Source organism: Pogoniulus pusillus, unplaced genomic scaffold (genome assembly GCF_015220805.1).
Source record: "Pogoniulus pusillus isolate bPogPus1 unplaced genomic scaffold, bPogPus1.pri scaffold_81_arrow_ctg1, whole genome shotgun sequence".
NCBI classification, from domain to species: domain Eukaryota; kingdom Metazoa; phylum Chordata; class Aves; order Piciformes; family Lybiidae; genus Pogoniulus; species Pogoniulus pusillus.
In genome coordinates, this window is record NW_026974725.1 from 233174 (window position 1) to 249175 (window position 16002).

The window sequence follows — 16002 nt, forward strand, 5'->3', positions numbered from 1 at the left end:
TGCTCCCCGCGTTGCCCCCCCTTTGATCCCCATGTTGCCCCCCTTTGATCCCCGCATTGCCCTGCCCTTTGTGCCCCGCTTTGCACCCCGCTTTGCCCCCGTCTCTCTCTTTGCGCCCCGCTTTGACCCGTCTCTCTGACTTTGTGCCCCGCTTTGCCCCCCCTTTTCGCCTTGCTTTGCCCCCATTTCATTGTGCCCCACTTTGCCCCCCCCTTTGCACCCCGCTATGCCCTGTCTCTCTCTCTTTGTGCCCCGCTTTGCCTCCCCCTTTGCATCCCGCTTTGCTCCCCCCTCTTTGAGCCCCACTTTGCCCCCCCTTTACGCCCCACTTTGCCCCATCTCTCTCCCTTTGTGCCCCGCTTTGACCCCTCTCTCTTTGCGCCCCACTTTGCCCCGTCTCTTTCTCTTTGCGACCCCTTTGCCCACCCCTTTGTGCCTTGCTTTGCCCCCCTCTTTGTGCCCTGCTTTGTCCCCCGCTTTGCCCCACCATCATTGCCCCCTGCTTTGCCCCCCCTCTCTTTGAGCCCCGCTTTGCCCCTGTCTTTGCACCCCGCTTTACCCCCGTCACTCTTTGTGCCCTACTTTGCCCTCCCTTTCCACCCCTATTTGCCCCCCCCCGTTGTGCCCTGCTTTGCCCCCCGTCTGCCTTTGTGCCCCTCTTTGCCCTCCCCTTTCTTGGTCCCCACTTTCCCCACCCCTGTTTGCGTTGCACTTTGTCCCCCCCTTTGTGCCACGCTTGCCCCCCCCTTTGCGCCCCACTTTGCACCCCGCTTTGCCCCATTCTCTCTTCGAGCCCCACTTTGCCCCGTCTCTCTCTCTTTGCACTGCACTTTGCCCCCTCTCTCTCTCACTGCGCCCCATTTTGCCCCCTTCTCTCTCTTTGCGCCCCGCTTTGCCCCGTCTCTCTCCCTATGTGCCCCGCTTTGCCCCATCTCTCTTTGTGCCCCGCTTTGCCCCGTCACTCATTGCGCCCCATTTTGACCCTGTCTCCTTGCGCCCTGCTTTGCTCCCCCCTCTTTGCGCCCTGCTTTGCCCCCCGTCTTTTTGAGTTCTGCTTTGCCCCCCCTTTTCTCCACGCTTTGACCCCCCTTGCTCCCCAATTTGCCCCCGCACTTTGCTCCCCGCATTGCCCTCCCTTTGCTCCCCGCATTGCCCTCCCTTTGCTCCCCACATTGCCCCCCCTTTGTGCCCCGCGTTGCCCCCCGCTTTGTACACCGCTTTGCCCCCATCTCTCTCCCTTTGCGCCCCGCTTTGCCCCCTCTCTGAGCCCCACTTTGCCCCCCTTTGTGCCTTGCTTTGCCCCCCCTCTTTGTGCCCTACTTTGCCCCCCTCTTTGCACCCCGCTTTGCCCCACCATCGTTGCCCCCCGCTTTGCCTCCCTTCTTTGAGCCCCGCTTTGCCCCCCATCTTTGCACCCCACTTTGCCCCCGCCACTCTTTGTGCCCTACTTTGCCTTCCCTTTCCACCCCAATTTGCCCCCCCCGTTGTGCCCTGCTTTGCCCCCCCCTTTGCACCTTGCTTTGCCCTCTTCCTCTTTGCACCCCGCTTTGGCCCCCCTCTTAGCGCCCCGCTTTGCCCCCATCTCTCTCTCTTTGCGCCCCACTTTGCCCACCTCTTTTCTCCCTGCTTTGCACCCCCCGTTTGCACCTCGCTTTGCCCCCCTCTTTGCTCGCTACTTTGCCCCTCTTTTGCACCCCGCTTTGCCCCCCCTTTGCACCTTGCTTTGACCTCCTCCTCTTTGCACCCCGCTTTGGCCCCCCTCTTAGCGCCCCGCTTTGCCCCCGTCTCTCTCTCATCGTGCCCCAATTTGACCCATCTCTCTCTCTTTGCACCCCGCTTTGCTCCCGTCTCTCTCTCTCTTTGTGCCCCGCTTTGCCCGTCTTTCTCTCATCACGCCCTGCTTTGACCCGTCTCTCTCTCCTTGCACCCCGCTTTGCCCCTTCTATCTTTGTACCCCGCATTGCCCCACCTCTTTGCACCCCCCTTTGCACCCCGATTTGCCTCCCTCTTTGTGCCCCACTTTGCACCCCGCTTTGCCCCGTCTCTCTCTCTTTGCGCCCCGCTTTGCCCCCGTCTCTTTTTGCGTCCCACTTTGCTCCCGTCTCTCTTTGAGCCCCACTTTGACCTCTCTCCCTTTGCGCCCCGCTTTGCCCTCCCCTCTTTACGCCCCACATTGCCACTCCCATTTGCGCCTCGCTTTGCCTCCCCTCTTTGCGTGCCGCTTTGCCCCGTCTCTCTCCCTTTGTGCCCTGCTTTGACCTGTTTCTCTTTGTGCCCCGCTTTGCCCCCTCTTTGCACGCCGCTTAGCCCCCATCACTCTTTGTGCCCTACTTTGCCCTCCCTTTCCACCCCGATTTGCCCCCCCATTGTGCCCCGCTTTGCCCCCCGTCTGTCTTTGTGCCCCGCTTTGCCCTCCCCTTTCTTGGTGCCCCACTTTCCCCACCTCTCTTTACGCTGCGCTTTGCCCCCCCCCTTGTGCCATGCTTTGCCCCCCCTTTGCGCCCCACTTTGCCCGCTCGTGCTTTGCACCCAGCTTTGCCCCTGCCTCTCTTTGCACCCCGCTTTGCCCCATCTGTCTCCCTTTGCACCCCGCTTTGCCCTGTCTCTCTTTGCACCACGCTTTGCCCCCGTCTCTCTCTCTTTGAGCCTCACTTTGTCCACCCCTCTCCCTTTGCGCCTCACTTTGACCCTGTCTCTCTCCCTCTGTGCACTCTTTGCCTGTCTCTGTCTTTGAGCCCCTCTTTGCCCCCGTCTCTCTCTCTTTGCACCCCGCTTTGCCTTCATATCTCTCTATTTGCACCCCGTTTTGCCCCCGTCTCTCTCTCTCTTTGTGCCCCGCTTTGCTCCCGTCTCACTTTGCGCCCCACTTTGCCCCCCCTTTGCTCCCCGCTTTGCCCCCTCCTCTTTGTGCTTCGCTTTGCCCCCCCTTGTGCCCTGCTTTGCCCCGTCTCTCTTTGCGCCCCGCTTTGCCCCCATCTCTCTCTCTTTGCTCCCCCCTTTGCCTCGACCTCTTTGCTCCCCGCTTAGACCCTCCCATTTGCACCTCGCTTTGCCCTCCTCCTGCGCCCAGTTTTCCCTCCCCCTTTGCACCCCGGTTTGGTCCCCCCTTTGCGCCCCTCTTTGCCCCCCCTTGCGCCCCGCTTTGCCCCGTCTCTCTCTTGCGCCCTGCTTTGCCTCCATCTCTCTGTCTTTGAGCCCCGCTTTGCCCCCGTCTCTCTCTCTTTGCACCCCGCTTTGCCTTCATATCTCTCTATTTGCACCCCGTTTTGCCCCCGTCTCTCTCTCTCTTTGTGCCCTGCTTTGCCCCCTCTTTGCTCGCTACTTCCCCCCCATTGCGCCCCGCTTTGCCCCGTCTCACTTTGTGGCCCCCTTTGCCCCCCCATTTGCTCCCCACTTTGCCCCCTTCTTTTTGCGCTTTGCTTTGCCCCCTCCTCTTTGCACCCAGCTTAGCCCCCCCTTGTGCCTTGCTTTGCCCCTGTCTCTCTTTGTGCCCCGCTTTGCCCCCATCTCTCTCTCTTTGAGCCCCGCTTTGCCCCCGTCTCTCTTTGCTCCCCGCTTTGCCCCCCCTCATTTCTCCCCACTTTGCCCAACCCTCTTTGCGTCCCACTTTGCCCCCCTTTGCTCGCCGCTTTGCCTTGACCTCTTTGCTCCCTGCTCTGACCCCCCCCTTTGCATCTCGCTTTGCCCTCCTCCTCTTTGCACCCAGCTTTCCCTCCCCCCTTGCACCCCAGTTTGGCCCCTCCTTTGTGCCCTGCTTTGGCTCCCCCCTCTTTGCGCCACACTTTGCCCCCCCCTTTGTGCCATGCTTTGCCCCCCCCCTTGTGCCCCGCTTTGCCCCCCCCTTTGTGTCCTGCTTTGCCCCCATCTCTCTCTCTTTGTGCCACGCTTTGCCCCTGTCTCTCTTTGCACCCTGCTTTGCCCCCCCTTTGCGTCCCTCTTTGCCTCCACTTTGCTCCCATCTTTCTCCCCCCTCTTTGCACCCTGCTTTGTCCCCCCCTCTTTGCACCCCTTATTGTCCCCTCCCTTTGCTCCTCGCTTTGCCCCCCCCCTCTTGGTGCCCCGCTTTGGCCCCCCCATCTTTGTGCCCTGCTCTGGCCCCCCCCCTCTTTGCACCCCGCTTTGCCCCCCTCTCTTTGCACCCCGCTTTGCCCCCTCTCTTTGCACCCTGCTTTGACCCACTCCTTTGCTCCTCGCTTTACCCCCATCTCTCTTTGAGCCCTGCTTTGCTCCCGTCTCTCTTTGTGCTCCGCTTTGCCCCCTCTCTTTGCACCCTGCTTTGCCCCTGTCTCTCTTTGCGCCCTGCTTTGCCCCGTCTCTCTTTGCGCCCTGCTTTGCCTCCATTTGCGCCCCGCTTTGCCCCCCCCTTTGTGCCCCGCTTTGCCCCCCCCTTTGCACACCACTTTGCCCCCCGTTTGCGCCCCACTTTGCCCCTGCCTCTTTGCGCCTTGCTTTGCCCATCGTTCTTTCTTTGCACCCCGCTTTGCCCCCGTCTTTCTCCCTTTGTGCCCTGCTTTGCCCCCATCTCTCTTTGTGCTCCACTTTGCCCTGTCTCTCTTTGCATCCTGCTTTGCCCCACCCTCGTGCATTCCGCTTTGCCCCACCCTTGTTGCACCCCGCTTTGCCCCCCCTTGCGCCCCGCTTTGCCCCGTCTCTCTTTGCACCCCGCTTTGCCTCCATCTCTCTCTCTTTGCATGCCACTTTGCCTCCATCTCTCTCCCTTTGCACCCTGTTTTTCCCCATCTCTCTCTCTTTGTGCCCCACTTTGCCCCCATCTCTCTCTCTTTGCTCCCCGCTTTGCCTCCCCCTCTTTTCTCCCCGCTTTGCCTCCCCCTCTTTGCTCGCCGCTTTGCCTCGACCTCTTTGCTCTCTGCTTTGACCCTCCCATTTGCACCTCATTTTGCCCTCCTCCTCTTTGCGCCCAGCTTTCCCCCCCCCTCTTTGCACCCCGGTTTGGCCCCCCCTTCTTTGTGCCACACTTTGCCCTCCACTTTGTGCCACGCTTTGCCCCCCCTTTGTGCCACGCTTTGCCCCCCCTTTTGCGCCCCGCTTTGCCCCCCCCTCTTTGCCCCATGCTTTGCCCCACTGTCTCTTTGCGCCACGCTTTGCCCCATCTCTGATAATGTGCAGGACAGGATAGTAGACTCAATTGTAACGCAGGAGTTTGCCAGAGCATTTGCTCCAAGTCAGTCCTTTTGATAGGGAGAAATATGGTGTTCGGCTCTGTGCCACTAATCTGCAGTATACGACGTCTTCCTCGAATTATCAACTCTGCCAAATTCTCAACTTTTTGTTGAATCGTTGTCTTTGGTTGTAAGGGCGTAAAAATCCATTCCAGGATCCTTAGACTCTCCCTCTTTTTGTTTTTGCTCTGGCAAACTGCGCCCATGAGGGTATGGGTTGATGGTAGAATAAGCAGGTCTATAGGTTCTCGTGGGTCTAGGCGACTGACCCATCTTTGGGCAATTTGATCTGATAGTTTATCAATGATGGCTTTCTGGTCTGAAGACAGATGCACTGTAGCTGCAGGGTCACGGCCCTGAAGCAAAGGCCTAAGTTTTTCCAAGTCTTCTGAAGAAAATCCAATAACTGGTTGGAGCCATTGTAAGTCACCCATTAGTTTTTGTGCATCTGTAAGTGTCGTAATGTTTGTGTGTAGAGTGAGCTTTTGTGGCCGGATTTGTGAATCTGAAATCTTCCATCCGAGGTACAAATAAGGCGATATTCTTTGAACTTTATTCGGGGCAATTTGTAATCCATGTTTGCTCATTGCTGCTGCAATTTGTGATAATTGTCTTTCACTAAATGGAGCTTCTTGACAAAAAAGATAAATAGAAGTAGTCGGCCACTGTACTCGCAGTGGTCGCAATGCATTGTCCACATAAAGCTGGCAGATTGTGGGGCTGTTCTTCATGCCTTGAGGTAACACAGTCCATTGGTAACGGTTCGCTGGTGCCTGCCTATTCAGTGATGGCAGGGTAAAGGCAAAACGTTGACAATCATCCGGGTGTAGTGGAATAGTAAAAAAACAGTCCTTTAGGTCTATGATCAATAAGTGCCATTTTTCAGGCAGCATAGCAGGAGTTGGCAAGCCAGGCTGTAGTGCTCCCATCGCTTGCATCTGGTCGTTGATTGCTCGAAGATCATGGAGCAGTCGAAACTTGCCTGATTTCTTTGGAATGACAAAAATAGGTGTATTCCATGGGCTAGTGGAAGGAATCAAATGTCCTGCTGCCAGTTGTTCTTGGACCAATTCGTGTGCCTTTTGCAGCCTCTCTGCTTTAAGCGGCCACTGCTCCACCCATATCGGTTTGTCTGTTAGCCAATTTAGTCGAATGGGGAAAGGCTGCTTCTCAGTGGCCGCTAATAAAAACAACGCTCGTTTGTAATGACCAGTCCAAGCTGAGAGAGAGCATCTCTCCCTATTAGTCCGTTGACACCACTGGGTAGAGGCATTACAGTCACATAGAGGTTGGCAGTTCGGTTATCAACGGTGAGCTGCAGACGTTGAGTGGATCGTCGTACTTCGGCTGTACCACCCACCCCTTCAACCCCTTTTACGCAGGGTTGAGTGGTCCAGTGTGTAGGCCATTGATTTCTGTCAACAATGGTAATGTCTGCACCTGTATCCACAAGCATCGGCAATTGTAATCCATCAGGTCCATTTGATAAGTTCGCTGTCACCACAGGTCTTTGTCCCAGTTGTAACGTTAATAGTGCCATACCTCCAGTCGATCCAAATCCCCTTTCTCCTCGATGTTGTGGTGAGAGAGGAGTTACTGATTGTAGCAGGCATGGAATTGGGACGAGCTGAGCAATCTTGCTCTCTTTAGGAATATGTATTGGTGGAAAGTCCGTTTGAACCATAATTTGGATAGTTCCTTCAAAGTCCGAATCAATAACTCCAGGCAAAACAAACAGTCCTCTTATGGATGCTGATGATCTCCCCGGAAGTATACCCCCGCAGGCTTGGCCGTTAATAGTCACTGGCCCCTTTAAGGTGGACGGAATCTTTTGGGGCTTATTGTCGATTAAGGTGGTTTCTACTGCTGTTGCCAGGTCCACGCCGAGGCTTCCCCTGGTGGCTGGCTGTAGGTTACGGGAGCAGCCATTTGTGTTGGCGCGCGGTTGCTCCTCGTGCTCCTCCCCCCGTTTCCCGATCGCCGGCAGGCAGCCGCCGAGTGGTTTTTCACACCGCATTTGCTACAGCGTATGCTGGACAGTGGGCATTGAGAGCGAAGGTGACCTATCTTCCCGCAGTGAAAACATCTCATTCGGCTCACAGAATAGTGTGCTCCTCCTGCCGATCCAATCGGGGCTAAAGCTGCTAATGCCTGTGCCTGTTGTTCAACAATCTTTTCTAGCGGGTGCCTAGTGCTGTCCGGTGCGGGAGAGGCTGCAACATAAGCCCTAGGTTCTAGGGGTGTGGTTTCCGCTCGCTGCGCTCTTTCTAACATTTGTGCTACTGTGGCATCCCGAGGCAGAGTTACTAATATACCCCGGGTTTTAGCATTTGCATTATCAAAGGCAAGTTGTTGTAGAAGGGTGTACTTCATGTATTCTGGCAAATCAGAATTGCTCAACGCCTCATGAAGCCGGTCGTAAAAGGAGCCAAAAGGCTCATTCTCCTTTTGTTTAACCGACGTATAAGACGGAGCAATCGGGGCTGCTTTTACTCCCCCCAGCGCTACCTGAGCTAACCTCATGCTCTCTCTTAGTATTTCCGGGGCCATATTAAGCTGAGCATCCACCCCAGCCCATTGACCTTCGCCTCTCAGCTGGCTAACGCTGACTCCCAGCAGAGGGTCACCTTCCGCCCGCGGCAGTGAAGCAGAGCCCTGACACAATGCTTCCATTTCAGTGTTAAACTGCATCTGTTGCGAGGGGGTTAGTATCATTCTCAGCACCTGTTTCCAATCCTCTTGTGCTAGCGTCCCTGAGGCAGAGAAAATGTACTGTAGCATCTGCCGAGCAGGGTCACTGTGGAGTCCATATTTAGATACTGTCTCTCTAAGCTGGGCTAACAGTTTCCAATCAAATGCCTGATGCTCCCCAATAATCGTCTCATCTGCTCGGTTATCATAAACTACTGGACATACTTTAGATAACATACTTGCAGCCTCTGTGTCCCCATCTGATAAGGCCTCCCTAGCTATCTTTCCCCACGGCTGCCGCCTGGGAGGTGGTAGTCGCGAGCCGGACCTCTCAGCTTTCTTGCCTGCATTGTTAACTCCTTCCTTGCTCGGGGCACTCCCTTCAGCCTCCTGCTGACTGACTGCAAGGGCTCGCTGTCTCGAACTTTTTCTCTTAGCTAAACGCTGTATTATTCGCTGTGCTGCCTCATACAAGGTATCATCATCGCTATCAGCCTCAGGTTCGCTCGATTCTGAACTGGAGGACTCGGATGGTGGCACAGAGGTCTGTACCGCGGTCTCAGTAACGGCTGGATTCTCAGAAGCAGAGCGCGGCAGAGTGGGCTCGCTCTCTCCCTCGTCTTTGCTGGATTCTGACGAAACCTTCCCCAAGTCCCCCATGTCCTTCACTGGTAATGCTGCCAGAGATGAGGAGAACTTGGGAAACTTTATAGACCAAGAGCGTCCCGTACTGGTCTTTTCCAAGCGCCGCTGTGCATCAGTGGCTGTGGGACTGACTACGACAGGAAGACCGAGCCCTGGCGGTCCAGGTGCGAGAGCATTAAACACAGAGGACGCCTTTTGTCCCCCGTCTTGCTTCTCGCCGGAGAGTTTAGTGGTAGCCACCGCCGCCACATCCTTCTCCAGTTTATACTTTTTTATAGCATTAACAGTCTCTCGCCAAGGCACTTGAAGCTTCTTAGCTGCTGGATCCCCGTCTATTACTGCATCCCACAGTTCACTGCCGAACGCCCTCCATTCTGCTTCATCAAAATATGACTCGGGGGTTTTAAAGAAACCCTTAGCATAGCCATATGCACAAAGTCCTGGCAAATACTTGGTATTAAAATTCACTTTGCGCTTTTCAAGAAAGCAAGATAGCAAGGAAAGGGCTACCTCTTTACCCATGCCGCGGTGTCCCGCTTGCCCTCCTTGCAGCGACGAAGGCTGGCTCTCTTGTCGTCAGCCTCAGGCCCACCTAATTGGTCGGCCACCCCGTCCTAGCTTTGTCCTGCTAGCGGGCGTCGCTCTCCTCCGACGGCCCGCTCCGCCGGCCTGTCCTCCTCCGTGTTTCCTAGGGTCCCCCCAAATCGGGGTCCCTGTTCCGGGCGCCAATCTGCGGTGAGGCAGATCTCGCGGAGAAGGGCTAATCTCAAATATGCAAGGACACCGCACAATCCAATGTGGATCAAAAGCGAGTGACAACTTTATTTAGTAGACGTGCACTTATATGTGTTACAGATAATATATGCATACATGTAAAGAGCTAAATGGCTGAATCTCTAAATACCCCATTTGCATGGTGCACCTACTTGCTACGTGCAGCTGCAAGCAGCAAACTACTTCTTATCTTATTCAGAGTTAGCTGTATCCTGCTCTGCTTGAGTTGTCCGCCAACTCATCAAGGACAGCGCCTCCCTAGCTAGCTATATTAAATGCTGCCTTTGTTTATTCAATATGTCTTTGTTTCTTCAATGTAGCCTTTGTTTCAGTGTAGCCTAGCACAGCCTTAATTTAGTTCCATATACTCATCCTGCTTGCCCACCTCTAAGTCATGTCCATTTTCCTTTAGCCATTCTGCAACAGGAGCTCTCTTCCAGCCTGCTTGATTCCATGATTCTAAGGAGATCTCCCATGTCCCACCCTAGCTGGAAAGCATCTCCCATGCGCCAGTCTGGTTGGATGCTCTCTCGATGAGACTTCGGGGTTTGATTTGTTCGATTTCTCACCTGGCTTTTAGCCAAATCTCTCCCTGGTCAGATTTGGTGCCATTTGTTTGTTTTGCACTCCTTCTTCTACCCCCGCAGCACCTGAAGTCAATTGAAGTCTCCTCCCACCCCAGCTGTGGCCACTTTGCCCTCCCTGCTCAGTGCCCTTTATAAGCACTGCAGGAGGAGCCCAGCCCTGCCCGACATCCCAGGTGAGTGTGCACGGGTGAGCACCGGGTGCATGGTGGAGGGTTGCAAAGGCCGGGGGGCCTTTGAAGACGGCGGGCGGCGGCGGGACAACGAGGCCGCCCTAAGCCCCCCCGCCGCGGCCGCTCGCTCCGCGCCCCCCCCCCCCTCCGCCGCCGCCGCCGCTCGCTCCGCGCCCCCCCCACCTCCGCCGCCGCCGCCGCTCGCTCCGCGCCCCCCCCCCTCCGCCGCCGCCGCTCGCTCCGCGCCCCCCCCCTCCGCCGCCGCCGCTCGCTCCGCGCCCCCCCCCCTCCGCCGCCGCCGCTCGCTCCGCGCCCTCCCCCTCCGCCGCCGCCGCTCGCTCCGCGCCCTCCCCTCCGCCGCCGCCGCTCGCTCCGCGCCCCCCCCTCCGCCGCCGCCGCCGCTCGCTCCGCGCCCCCCCCTCCTCCGCCGCCGCCGCTCGCTCCGCGCCCCCCCCCTCCGCCGCCGCCGCTCGCTCCGCGCCCCCCCCTCCGCCGCCGCCGCTCGCTCCGCGCCCCCCCCCCTCCGCCGCCGCCGCTCGCTCCGCGCCCCCCCCACCTCCGCCGCCGCCGCTCGTTCCGCGCCCCCCCCACCTCCGCCGCCGCCGCTCGCTCCGCGCCCCCCCCCTCCGCCGCCGCCGCTCGCTCCGCGCCCCCCCCCTCCGCCGCCGCCGCTCGCTCCGCGCCCCCCCCTCCGCCGCCGCCGCTCGCTCCGCGCCCCCCCCCCTCCGCCGCCGCCGCTCGCTCCGCGCCCCCCCCCCCCCGCCGCCGCCGCCGCTCGCTCCGCGCCCCCCCCCCCCCGCCGCCGCCGCTCGCTCCGCGCCCCCCCCCCCGCCGCCGCCGCCGCTCGCTCCGCGCCCCCCCCCGCCGCCGCCGCCGCCGCTCGCTCCGCGCCCCCCCCCGCCGCCGCCGCCGCCGCTCGCTCCGCGCCCCCCCCCGCCGCCGCCGCCGCCGCTCGCTCCGCGCCCCCCCTCTGCCGTGCTTGGGAGAAGCTGTGTGCGAGCACGTGGTGTGAGCTTGCAGGCCATGAGGAGCCTGTCCGTGTCTGCAGGCGTGTGCAAGCAGCTGTAGAAGTCTGTCCCGGTCTGCAGATGTCTGCAGGGGTCTTCTAAAAGGTCTGGAGGCTTTTCTGAGTCTGCAGAGCTGTGCGGGGGTCTGGAGGGCTCCCTGGAAGTCTCTGGAGTTCTCTGGGTGTCTGGAGGTCGTTAGGGGTTTTTAGAGGTGTCTGTGGTGCTGCAGGTGTCTCAAAAGGCTGTAAAGGTCTTGAAGTGCCTTGCAAAGGTCTCGAGGTGTCTGTAGAGGTCTTTAGAGGTCTGCAGGGGCCTCTTAAAGATATGTAGGAGTCTGCAGGGGTCTATTGACAGGTTGGGTGGGGTCCCTAGAGCTCTCTAGGAGACTGGAGTGGTCTGTAGGTTTCTGTAGGGGTTTGCAAGTTTCTGTAGCATTCAGTAGGTGTCTGGAGGTTTCTGTTAGGGGTCCGCAGGTGTGTGCAGGCATCATTTAAGGCTCTGGAGGGGTCTATAGATGTGTGCAGGGGTCTGTTAAATATCTGGAGGGGTCTGAAGGGGACTGGGGAGCTCTGTAGGGGTCTGTATGTGTTTGCAGGCAGCTGCAGGGGTCCGTAGATGCCTGTAGGGATTTGCAGGGGTCTTAGTTGTCTGCAGGGGTGGGTCGAGGTTTTAAATCGTTGCTGTAAATAGCATTTATGGCTTTAGAAGCCTCCTTGCAATTATAATTTAGATTGTGGGAAATTTTATTTTTTGTTAAAATAGAAAGTATTTACCCATGTTTATTAAATTTATTTTGTAGGATGTTGTGGGTGTTCTTTTCTCTTTTACAGAGAATGAAGATTATGGAGGGGAAACTGAGGTGACTTCAGAGCAGAGAAGTGATATTTTGGAGGAAAAAGCTGAACAGGTCTATTGGGAAGGAAGCAAAAACTCTGGAGGAAAAATCTGAGGTAAACAAGAGGACACAAGTGACATTTTATAGGGGAAAAAAGTGAGTTAGTCTCTAGGGGATAAAAATGAAGACTGTAGGAGGGAAAAGCTGAGGTGATTGGGTGGAACAGAGCTGACATGATGCATGAAAAAACTTAGGGTAACCCATAGGGGAGACCATGACCATTTTGGAGAGAAATCCTGAGGTAGGTGAGGGTATGTGGGTAACATATTAAAAGAGAGACCTAAGGTAGTGTCTGTGAAACAAGATACTCTTGTGTCACCAGAGTTATAGTCAGAGGCGAGTCCCTTTGGCCAGAGTACCTTGCTCACCTCCCATTTTCCAGCCCGATGCGGATCCTCTTTGCGATGTGTCTTGCTTCGCGATTCCATGCCACGCCTCTTCCACCATCAGTGTCAGCTGCTGCTGAGGAAGAAGGATAGACTTAGGCTTCAGTAGCACCTCCTCCTCCATGCCCGAGGAAAACAGGGACCTCCCCAGAGGCACCACCCCTAGTCCGAGTGCCTTTGCGCTCAGCTAGCAGCCCGTGTGGGGTGCCCGCGTCCTTAGCGGGGTGCGGGTGTAGATGGCCCTAAACTGGAGAGAAGGAGCCTCCGTAGGCCCCTGGGACCAGGGTTGCCCTGCCGGTCGGCGCCCGCTCAGTGCCCTGGCGTCCCAGGCGCTTTTTGATGCCAGCAGCGAGTGCAGCGCGCCGTAAGCAGGATCGTGTAGCCTCCGCGGCGGCTGCTTTGCGTGCCCAGCTGGATTTGTGCGGGGTTCCCGCCTCGCAGCCCGTCTCCAGTCCTGACCGGGAGTGTGCCGTGCGCCGCTTGGGTGAGACAAGGCAAAGTGGGAGGGCTTTGCGGCGCTGGGGCTGCCTGCGGGTGGGAAGCTGGCCGGGTGGTGCCCCTGGGGAGGTGCCCGTTTCCCACGTGTGCGGAGGGGGAGGCGCCAGTGAGGCCTAAGCCTGCCCTTGCTCGGCGGTTGCTGGAGCCGACAGCGGAAGAGGCACGACAGAGAACGGCGAGGTAAAGGACGTTGAGAAGAGGCGGGCCGTCGGTCTGGAGAAGAGGAGACGGGCGAGGCGCTCTGGGCAAAGGGAGCCGCTCCTGACCGAAGGTGTGGTAAGTCGAGAGCTTTGCCGTCACCTCGAGTGTGGCCTGTGTGGCTTTGCGCTGGACAACCTCCACGTAAGTAGGACTCGGTCTTTGCTTGTGCCGTCGTTTGCCTTTTGGCGGTTTGGTCCTTTGGCTGCCCGGAGCCCGGCTGCCCTGTAAGGAAGGCGCGAGGCGGTGTCTCCACGCCCGTTGGGGAAAGGGATCAACCTGGTCCCCGAGCCCCCCCTGTAAGCGGGGTCCTTTCCGCAGCCCCGGCAGCTTGTCAGCTGTGGGCTGCCTGTGCAGCGTGACCCCCTGTACTCGGGGCGTGTCGCGGCTTTTGTCCTTTGGCCGCCCCTGAGGGCCTTTGGTGTCCCGAGGCTTCCCTGAGCTCGGCAGAGTCTGGTGCGGCCAAGTCTGACCCTCTTCTCTCCTGCTGCGGGGTAAGGATGACTGTCCCATCGGTGGCTGCCCAGAGCTTGCTCCCTCTCCTGGGAAGAGATGTGCGTATGGCCCCCTCCCTTGCCTCTGTGTGTGTGTGCTTGTGTGCCTGAGCGTGCTTGTGGTGTAGGTTGCTGTGAAAAGTGCTGTAGCTTAGCTTAGGCTTCCCAGGAGGGAAAGAGGGGCTCTGGGCAGTAACAGGGGAGTCTCCTCGGAGTGCCCGAGCGGAGTGGGAGCTCAGCTTGCCCCTCCTTGTCCTGTAGGGACAGAGCGTAGGCCCTGTTGTTGAGGGCCTGGGTGTGTGCCTCCGTGGCAGCCTGTCCTGGTGTCAAGGTGGCATCTGAAGGGCCCTGTAGTCGGGGCCTGTGTGATGAGCTGTGGAGCCTTGTGTCCCTGTGTGTCGCCAGGAGCGGCCCGAGGTCCCGGTGAGCAGGTCCTAGGAGGCTGTTTTGGGCAGCTGAGTGGAGCGCACGTTCCTGGGCCCTTAGAGGGTGGAGGTGGCTCCCTGGGCTCCTGAAGAGGTGTTGCTGTGCTGCAGGCAGGTGGGCCGTCCCGTAAGTTGGGCGCAGTCCGGAGCCCGTGGCTCCGTAGGCGTTTTTGGGAGTGCCGAGGCGAGAGCGGCCGCCCTGTAAGTGGGGCCGTGCGTCGCGGTGCCCGGCGGGAGGTTGGAGGGAACCCCCCTGTAATCAGGGTGGGTATGTCTGGCCCCAGGGGTCCCTGTTCCGGGCGCCAATCTACGGTGAGGCAGATCTCGCGGAGAAGGGCTAATCTCAAATATGTAAGGACACCGCACAATCCAATGTGGATCAAAAGCGAGTGACAACTTTATTTAGTAGACGTGCACTTATATGTGTTACAGATAATATATGCATACATGTAAAGAGCTAAATGGCTGAATCTCTAAATACCCCATTTGCATGGTGCACCTACTTGCTACGTGCAGCTGCAAGCAGCAAACTACTTCTTATCTTATTCAGAGTTAGCTGTATCCTGCTCTGCTTGAGTTGTCCGCCGACTCATCAAGGACAGCGCCTCCCTAGCTAGCTATATTAAATGATGCCTTTGTTTATTCAATATGTCTTTGTTTCTTCAATGTGGCCTTTGTTTCAGTGTGGCCTAACACAGCCTTAATTTAGTTCCGTATACTCATCCTGCTTGCCCACCTCTAAGTCATGTCCATTTTCCTTTAGCCATTCTGCAACAGGAGCTCTCTTCCAGCCTGCTTGATTCCATGATTCTAAGGAGATCTCCCATGTCCCACCCTAGCTGGAAAACATCTCCCATGCGCCAGTCTGGTTGGATGCTCTCTCGATGAGACTTCGGGGTTTGATTTGTTCGATTTCTCACCTGGCTTTTAGCCAAATCTCTCCCTGGTCAGATTTGGTGCCATTTGTTTGTTTTGCACTCCTTCTTCTACCCCCGCAGCACCTGAAGTCAATTGAAGTCTCCTCCCACCCCAGCTGTGGCCACTTTGCCCTCCCTGCTCAGTGCCCTTTATAAGCACTGCAGGAGGAGCCCAGCCCTGCCCGACATCCCAGGTGAGTGTGCACGGGTGAGCACCGGGTGCATGGTGGAGGGTTGCAAAGGCCGGGGGGCCTTTGAAGACGGCGGGCGGCGGCGGGACAACGAGGCCGCCCCCCCCCCCCCTCCGCCGCCGCCGCTCGCTCCGCGCCCCCCCCCCCCCCTCCGCCGCCGCCGCTCGCTCCGCGCCCCCCCCCCCCCTCCGCCGCGGCCGCTCGCTCCGCGCCCCCCCCCCCCTCCGCCGCGGCCGCTCGCTCCGCGCCCCCCCCCCCCTCCGCCGCGGCCGCTCGCTCCGCGCCCCCCCCCCCTCCGCCGCCGCGGCCGCTCGCTCCGCGCCCCCCCCCTCCTCCGCCGCCGCCGCTCGTTCCGCGCCCCCCCCCTCCTCCGCCGCCGCCGCTCGTTCCGCGCCCCCCCCCTCCTCCGCCGCCGCCGCTCGTTCCGCGCCCCCCCCCTCCTCCGCCGCCGCCGCTCGTTCCGCGCCCCCCCCCTCCTCCGCCGCCGCCGCTCGTTCCGCGCCCCCCCCCTCCTCCGCCGCCGCCGCTCGTTCCGCGCCCCCCCCCTCCTCCGCCGCCGCCGCTCGTTCCGCGCCCCCCCCCTCCTCCGCCGCCGCCGCCGCTCGCTCCGCGCCCCCCCCCCCTCCGCCGCCGCCGCTCGCTCCGCGCCCCCCCCCCCTCCGCCGCCGCCGCTCGTTCCGCGCCCCCCCCCCCTCCGCCGCCGCCGCTCGCTCCGCGCCCCCCCCCTCCGCCGCCGCCGCCGCTCGCTCCACCCCCCCCCCCCCTCCGCCGCCGCGGCCGCTCGCTCCGCGCCCCCCCCCCGCCGCCGCCGCCGCCGCTCGCTCCGCGCTCCCCCTCTGCCGTGCTTGGGAGAAGCTGTGTGCGAGCACGTGGTGTGAGCTTGCAGGCCATGAGGAGCCTGTCCGTGTCTGCAGGCGTGTGCAAGCAGCTGTAGAAGTCTGTCC

At 59.3% G+C, this 16002-nt stretch overlaps 1 long non-coding RNA gene across 4 annotated transcripts; it reads left to right on the forward strand.

The window, feature by feature from the left end:
- Positions 1-9633: 9633 nt before the first annotated feature.
- LOC135174564 (uncharacterized) lies at positions 9634-14597 on the forward strand. Of its 4 annotated transcripts, none has more exons than XR_010302003.1 (2): positions 9634-10050; positions 11854-14597. It is a non-coding gene; the product is annotated as an uncharacterized LOC135174564 (long non-coding RNA). The 4 variants fall into 4 exon arrangements; XR_010302005.1 differs by having other exon boundaries at positions 11885-14597; XR_010302002.1 differs by lacking the exon at positions 9634-10050 and adding an exon at positions 10987-11159.
- Positions 14598-16002: the final 1405 nt, after the last annotated feature.